This window comes from Trachemys scripta, chromosome 18, assembly GCF_013100865.1.
Source record: "Trachemys scripta elegans isolate TJP31775 chromosome 18, CAS_Tse_1.0, whole genome shotgun sequence".
Classification (NCBI taxonomy): Eukaryota; Metazoa; Chordata; order Testudines; family Emydidae; genus Trachemys; species Trachemys scripta.
The window spans coordinates 16,387,057-16,395,056 of NC_048315.1; the positions used below are offsets into that span (position 1 = coordinate 16,387,057).

The following is an 8,000-nucleotide window of genomic DNA, read 5'->3' on the forward strand; positions in this document are numbered from 1 at the left end:
CCCACGAAAGCTTATGCCCAAATAAATTTGTAAGTAATAAAGCAGTTAACAATCCTGGAGATGAGGAGGGAGCTAGAATAGAATCCAGACCACTCTCTCTGAGCTATGTTGGCTCTGCAGGGCTAAGAGGAGTAAACAGTAATAAAAAATTACGTGTGTCACTAGTTAGCAGAAACAGCTCTGAACACAAACAGGGAGCAGATGTGCTGGTGAAGAAAAAACTAGGTTTTTACATCATAGGCCCACACTAACAGTGACCCACGATGGTTTCTATTTAAAAGTGGGCTTGAGTCTTTGTTTATAAGGCCTCAAAGACGTTTTTTCCCCATGCTTGGTTTTTTTACCTTAGAAATACTAGAAATGTCAACTCTGGTCTTCTCTCGTTTTGCTGGAAGAACTACTACTTGTCTCAGACCATGTGTATTGTGAGTTCTCACACCTCAACTGAAACATAGAGGAGCTGAAAGCTTCCAAGACATCTTTTCTTCAAAACCTTAGTTAATGAATGAAGCTACACTGGCATTAACACACAAAGCTTTGTCTGACTCAATTCCCTTCCTCTCCCAACAGCTCAGCTTTCACTCTCTCGACTCATGCAATGTCATCATTTCACTGTCTAAGCAGGGACCATCTCTTCTGAGTTTGTGTAGTACTACCTGTACAGTGGGGCCCCCAATCCTGGCTGGTGTCGACCATAGAGTCCTCTAGGACAAAGAAGACCTGAATTTCTAATGTAAAAAACAAGTGCAGGGGTCAGGGGAAGAAATAAAAACCACAGACTCACAAGCCATCTTTTAAAAAACTCATAAAGCAGTAAAAAATAAAAAATAAAAATTCTCTCTCCCTACCAGTAACCACCACTGACTTCAACAGGAGCTCTGGGTGGGCAGCACCTTTGAAACAAATCAGGTCATAGAGGGTTTACATAAATACTTTTTATCTGACCATTGAGAAGGAGGCCAAACCAAGTTCTAACAACTAGGTGAACAAGAACAAGCCACGTTCTTGCCTAGCTCTCTCTGCCTGGGCTAACACATTGCTTTAATATAGAAGTAGTCCATTGAGGACCACTGCCAGGTGGCGTAGGTGGTTCTCAACCATGGATACATGTATCCCTGGGGTATGCAGAGGCCTTCCAGGGGGTACATCAACTCATCTAGATATTTGCCTAGTTTTACAACAGGCTACAGGAAAAGCACTAGCGAAGTCAGTAGAGACTAAAATCCCATACAATGACTTGTTTATACTGCTCTATAGACACTGAAATGTAAGCACAATACTTATATTCCAATTGATTTATTTGATAATTAGATGATAAAAATAAGAAAGGAAGCCATTTTACAGTAGTAGTGCGCTGTGACACTTTCGTATTTTTATGTCTGATTTTGTAAGCAAGTCGTTTTTAAGTGAGGTGAAACTTGGGGGTACGCAAGATAAATCAGGCTCCTGAAAGGGGTACAGTAGTCTGGAAAGTTTGAGAGCCACTGGGTTAGAACAGCCCCCCAGCCCGGAGACGGCACAGAGCCAAGCAGAATATAAGGACACACAATTGAATCTTGGCCTCAGCAGATAATCCAGGCCATGATTTTTATCACTACAGTGTCCCTTTGAATATACAGGTTTACACTCGTTGCGAAACATCAGCCCTCAGCCTTCCAAGATCACAGCTCAGCCCCTCACACGGCTGGTCATTGGCATTTTTATAATGGCTCTTGCTAACAATTTAACCTGTGGCTTGCCTCCGCGCTGCCCATTTGAAGTCCTGCACCCTGAGTAGTTTCTGCCAGGCCCAGTGACATTGGTTGGGGAGAGCACGGCTGTCTGACTGCAGACCTGCTCCTTGCTGGGCCTGGCTAATAGAAATGGATTACATTCAAGCAGCTTAACAGCAGGCAGCAATTGTTTTAAACTGCCAAATAATAGACCCAAGTTTAAGACCAGGCCAGGCAGCTCCTCCCCAGCAATGACAGGGCCGGGCTGAAGCGTGCTGATTAGAAGGGGCTCTTCATGACCGCAGCTGGATAGAGGAATGTCGCCTAACAGCAAAGAGAGCAAAAGCTAGGGCAGACACCGCAAATCTAAAACCCCTTAAAATGCAAGTCACCCCCGAGAAAACCCTCCTTTCCAACAATGCAGGCTGGGCTGATGAAACTTGACACTCATCCCAGCAGGAATAATTTCTGAGCTGGGGTTCACAGGCCTACTAGACTGACAATCAGCAGAACAGTAAACAGCGCTTAGCACTGACATAGTGCTTTGTCTTCAAGCGGTTTCCAAACACATCTCCGACCAGCCTAGATACCTAAAGATAACGGGCGCCTCTGCCTTTCGCTTACTCACGTTTATGGGGCCTGTCCAGATGCACCATTAGCCTCTTCCTAATGTTTGGAACGGAAGCTGCCAGGAGCAGGGACCTTTGTGCCGTATTATTTATATGAAGTACCACATACTCCTGCAGCACTATAGAAAGACGAACAATACATTCCAGTCTGCCCTTGTTTAGAATGGCATTTCCCAGCTACAGACAAGAAGAAAACAGATCCTGTAGCACAGCAATGCCAACCTCTAAATGATGAGACAACCCGAAATCAGCAGCGATGCCCAGCCCGGCAGCCAAAGAGTGCCACGCAATCCAACAGCCAGCACACAAAAGAAAAACCCAGCTCCTGTTTCAAACCAGAACTTGATCGAGTTAAGCAATAGATGATGACGGCCAATGTCATTCCCATCTCTCTGGTTTCAGGTCCCTGTTTGTTCCCCCTGCTGGGAATTAAGGAGAGGATGGAGCCATTCTGTGAGCGTGTGTATATCCTTACTGTCAAGCCGACACCCATGTGTGGAGGTTACAATCCAAATCAAGCCAGGATTGCAGTCTTGGTTGTGTTCAGGTGTGTACCAGGGAGAGAGGGGGGGTAGGGACGGAGTGCACATCTCAAAACAAAAAGCTCCTCTAACAGTCTCTCCCCACCACACACAGCCTTCCACGTTTAATCACTGCCAAGCCAAAGGGGACTGCAGCAGGCAGCAGCATCCCTAGCACAAAACCCAGCCTACCATAAGGACTGTGCCCTTTTCTTTCCCCGGCCCCAGGACAATGCTTTGCCATGCCCAATCCTGTAGCAAGGAGATGCAATGCCAGACTTCAGCGCCCCACCCCTGGCATTTTCCAACAGGGAACCGCACCAGCTTCATTCATTCCCCCCTCTCCTTTGTTGCTGGCTCAAGACTCATAGATTCCAAGGCCAGAAGGGACCATTGTGGTCATCTAGTCTGAGCCCCTGCATAACACGGGCCAGAGAACAGCCCCACAATAATTCCTAGAGCAGCCTGGGCTTGCATGATGAGCCCCCCAAATCCCCTTTGCTGCTGTGTTCTCCACCCTCCCTCAACCCAGGCCCTTCTTACCTTCTTCCTTAGCATCCAGCTTGCAGGGGGGCTGTGGAGGAGCCCTCCAGGCTGTTTGCAAGCCCCTCTTGGCCCCCCCAGCCCTAGCCGGAGGCTGCAGCCCTCTGGAATACAGCCTGCCACTCCCTCAGGCTAACGCTGGCTGCATCCAGGCGAGGGAGAGAAGCCGGAGCAGGAGGGAATTGACGACACCGATGCAGCCAGAGCTGGAAGATGCTGCCGCCAGACAAGCCCAGGGACCGTACAGCGGATTCTCCCCCCTCTCCCTAGCAGGCCATGGGGAGGGGAGCAGGCACTGCAGTCAGGGGGGCTGGCTCGGCTCCCTAGCAAGGTGATGGCTATTACTGGAGAGGCGCAGTCAGTGTGTCTCTAACGCCGGGCTCTGCGAATCCCCCTTCCCCGCCTGCTTGGAACAAAAGGGGAAGGAGCAGGGGAGGGAGGGGCATTCCAGCTGTTTTTGTCAGAGCTGCACACAAACCTTCATCTTCCCGTTTCCCAGGCCTGAGCCCAGCAACAAAAGCGAGCGGGAGGCTGGAAAATGTAGACCCCCGTACAATGCCTGCAGGCAGCTGAGGAGGAAATCTCCACAGGTCAGTTTCAGTGAGGGTTTTGTTTAAAGTGCCCTATGTGTTTTTAATGGAATGAGGGATAGAGGCCAAGGTAATCAGAAGACCTGGGCAAGGAGTCTATTCCGAGCTCTGCTACTGATGCACGGAGGGGCCTTGGGCAAATCACTTCTCCAGTGCTTACTGCCTCAGTTTCCCCATCTATCAAGAAAGACAAGGGTAATCCTTACAGGTGTGTTGCAAGGCTGAATGCATGAGATCTAAGAGGCACTCTGAGATCCCCCAAGGCAAGGTGCTCTTTGTACAATTATTAATTACCATGCAGGAGAGATGCATTGTAAAAAATCCCCCATCGTAAGTGGGAGTCATTTTTAAAACTGCCTCGTAGGCCAAGCAGCTGTACTGAGTCACCGAAGCCTCAGTAGGCTCTGTGCTTTGTTTTAAAGGCTTTGCTCGGGGCTACGTTATGCCTCTTGAGTTTCAGGTTCAAACACCCCCCTTCTCCCCTAAAAATAAGAATCAAACTGAAAGTCTGTCAAAGTCATCGAATTTCACAGTCTCCCCTGCAAAAATATAATAAGTAGTCCCAGACCCACTTGGAAGGCCACCTAATCTCACCTAGAGGGTCACAGCCCTCTGCCACAAATTCCCCCCAACTCTCCTAGCTTCACCCAGCTCTGATCTTAAAATACTTTTTCCTCTCTGCCCCTAAAAAAAGGGTGGTATGGGGAGGAAACTTCCCCTCCCACTCAACAGAGATGCTTGGTCCTTCTAAGAGACCCATCATTCAAGGACCTTCACGTAGCCCCCTTTCCTCATCATTTCGGTTTTGCTCCAGTTAACTCAAGGGCGGGTTTTTCTAAACTACATTGAACTTTCTGGGTATTTTTTAACTTATGATGATCATTATTATTTATTTGTGTAAAGGAGGGGGAGGAAGCAGGAAATACCTTGTGGCTTGACAAAGACAGTCTGGCTCTGGAGAACTTAACTAGAGTGTTTCTAGAGAGCCCAGTAAAAAGGTACCACCTGCAGCTTGTGATTGGTAAGAGATGTGCCATTCGCTATGTTATCACCATGCTGATGCCCTCAGATCTGTAAGCAGGCACAGCTGAGCTGAATTGCTGCTTGGCTGGCCAAACCTGCAAGGCAGAGGTAGGTGCTGCAGGAAATGGCACTTTGCCCTCCGAGTCCCTAGAAAGTAGTGCTTCTGCGGGTGTGGGGTATCTCTGTGCTGCTAGAGGTGCACTCTTTTGGATGAGAAGTCAGCATTAGAGATCCCAAGATGCTTCACTCCCACAGCATCTTTTCTCCAAGGATCTCAATGGAGTTTACCAACATAAGTGAATTAAGCCTGAAAAAAGCCCTGTGGGGCAGGCAACTATTCTCATGTCCTATTTTACAGGTGGGGAAACCAGCAGAAAGAGGTGAAAAAACCTGCTCAAACTCAGAACCCAGGTCATCTGACTCCTAGGCCCTTCTTCTCTGATATGTTAAGTTGCTACATATCCCGCCCCCTCCCTCCACCCCCAAATAACTGTATTACAGTGGTGGGTGCAGCAAAGTAGGGGGCACTGTGGCCTGGTGGAGAGAGGCCTACATTACAAACTCGAGTCCTTGGTTCTATTGCTGGCTCTGCCACTGCTGGGTGACCTTAGGCAAGTCACATCACCTCTCTGTGCTTCAAGTATCAGAGGAGTAGCCGTGTTACTCTGTATCCACAAAAACAACAAGGGGTCCGGTGGCACCTTAAAGACTAACAGATTTATTTGGGCATAAGCTTTCATGGGTAAAATACCCACTTCTTCAGCTTATGCCCAGATATATCTGTTAGTCTTTAAGGTGCCACCGGACCCCTTGTTGTCTCTGTGCTTCAGTTTCCCCATCTATAAAACAGGGATAATAATACAAAACATTTTGAGATCTACTGACGAAAAGTGCTTTAGGCCTTGGCTACACTTGCGGATTCACAGCACTGCCATGGCAGCGCTGTGAAGCGCGAGTGTAGTCGTGCCGCCTCGCAACGCTGCAAGTACTCCACCTCTCCGAGGGGAATAGCTTGCAGCACTGCGAGCGCGCGTGCAGCGCTGCAGGCGCTGATTACACTGGTGCTTTACAGCGCTGCACTCGCTGCACTCAGGGGGGTGTTTTTTCACACCCCTGAGCGCAGCAAGTGCAGCGCTGTGAATTGCCAGTGTAGCCAAGGCCTTAGACAAGCTAGATAAGAGATTTTCAAAGCTACCTCAGGGATTCAGATGCACAAAGAGCTTTGAAAATGTCACCTCTCTTTTTAATGTGCTTTCGGATAAGATGGTCATTAGTTAGTATTATGAAGCTTAAATAAATCCCTGTGTAACCTCCCTGGATTCAAATTTTAGGTCAATTGCACAATTTTATGAAATATTTTAATATGATATTTCAGTCTTGGTACTAAAATTTCCATATATATAATTTCACTTACAGTCCTCTCTCCATTACAGCATATAAGGTCAGCAAATTTTGTGTTGTATTTTGTCTGAGAACAGTTTGTGGTCTGCACAGTGGTTGAATGTCATTTCCTCACTCCAGTTTCATTTTATTACAAGGTCCCAGGACTAATTTAATCTAAAAATGCTTTAAAGGTAGGGCTTGGAAGGATTAGATTTTTAGCAGTAAATGTTGATTTTCATGATGCGCACACAAACTGAAGAAAAAATATTTTCCATCAAGAATAGTCAAAATTTGCAGACAGGTAAAGTACAAAAACTGCAGCTTGAGAACTCTTAGAGTTTGATTTTAAGGCCTTTGACTTTATGTATTTTGATAAATGATGTTGATAATTTGTGTTTTTAATGGTTTTAAAGCTTTAACTTTTTGAATCTCAGCGTCTACTGTCATTAAATAATTACTGTCTGACCACTGCCCCCCATAATTTCCCACAACTCTGAACATTTAAGTAGATAAAAATAGGAAAAAATGCTTAAAAATAAACTGAATTCTGCTAAGCCTGTTTTAAAGGCAAGTACATCAGGAGCTGGTATGTTCCTGAATGTTTTTGCATGTCACGAGCGGACGACTTGAGTTACAAGAGCACTTTGCTTTCTCCTGCAAAACTTCCAGTACTCCTGAGAGCTCCTCTCGTAAACAGCCATCTATCAAAGTGATTCTTATTTGCATTTCACTAGTGTAGCTTCAACCAGGATGAGAAGCCAATTGTGTTAGGTACTGTCCACACTTATAGGAGGACACAGTCCCTGTTTGAAGGAATTTACAATTTAGAGCCCTGATCCTACAACTGGGATCCGCTACTCGGAATCCCTGAAAACCTGTGGGGTCCCAGTGGGCTAGATTCTCCTCTCCCTCACACTAGTCTATATTAGTGTAAAACTGGTGTAAGTGAGAGGAGAATCAGGCCCATTGACTTCAACACAGAGCTGCTCAAAAAACTTTCCACTACACTTTTTCCACTGAAAATGCCATTTTGTCAAAACCAAGAGGTTTTGCAGAAATGTATCTGTTTTGATTACATTTCTCAGGTCCAGGATGGAAATTCTGCTGACAGAATGGAAATCCCCCCCATGCAGATTTACCAATAGCACAGTTGTTAGGTAAGCTGGGAGACCTCGGTTCAAGTCCCTACTCTGCTTGATCTGTAGGCAGGACTTACACCTGCATCTCCTACATTACAGGTGAGCACCCTAACCAGCAGGCTACGGAGCCAATCTCTCGGGCAGGCTTTTTCACAAAACATTTTGGAAGGTCTCAGTTTTGTTGCAACAAAAACAAATTTTGAAACCTCAGACTTTTTTTTTTTTTTTTTTTTGCAAAACAGAGTTGTTGTTTTCTGGACAGCCCTGTTCAATGGGGCTCTACATAAGTACAGGAGCCAGCACTAGCAGACCCCAAATCAGAATCAGAGCACCCCTGTCCTGCAAATAGTTACGCATTTGCTTAACTTTACACAGGTGAGTAGTGCCAGTAGCGTCAATGAGGCTATTATATGCATAAATGTTGGCAGGACTAGGGCCTCTGACTAACGAACATTTCTAG

General features: G+C 46.4%; 1 protein-coding gene across 1 annotated transcript in view; it reads right to left on the bottom strand.

The window, feature by feature from the left end:
- CLIP2 (CAP-Gly domain containing linker protein 2) overlaps positions 1–3,818 on the bottom strand; it is a 125,396-nt gene extending 121,578 nt beyond the window's left edge. Inside the window, exon 1 of the mRNA XM_034752210.1 lies at positions 3,406–3,818. The gene's annotated coding sequence lies outside the window, so the exon portion shown is untranslated. The remainder of the gene's footprint in view (positions 1–3,405) is intronic.
- Positions 3,819–8,000: the final 4,182 nt, after the last annotated feature.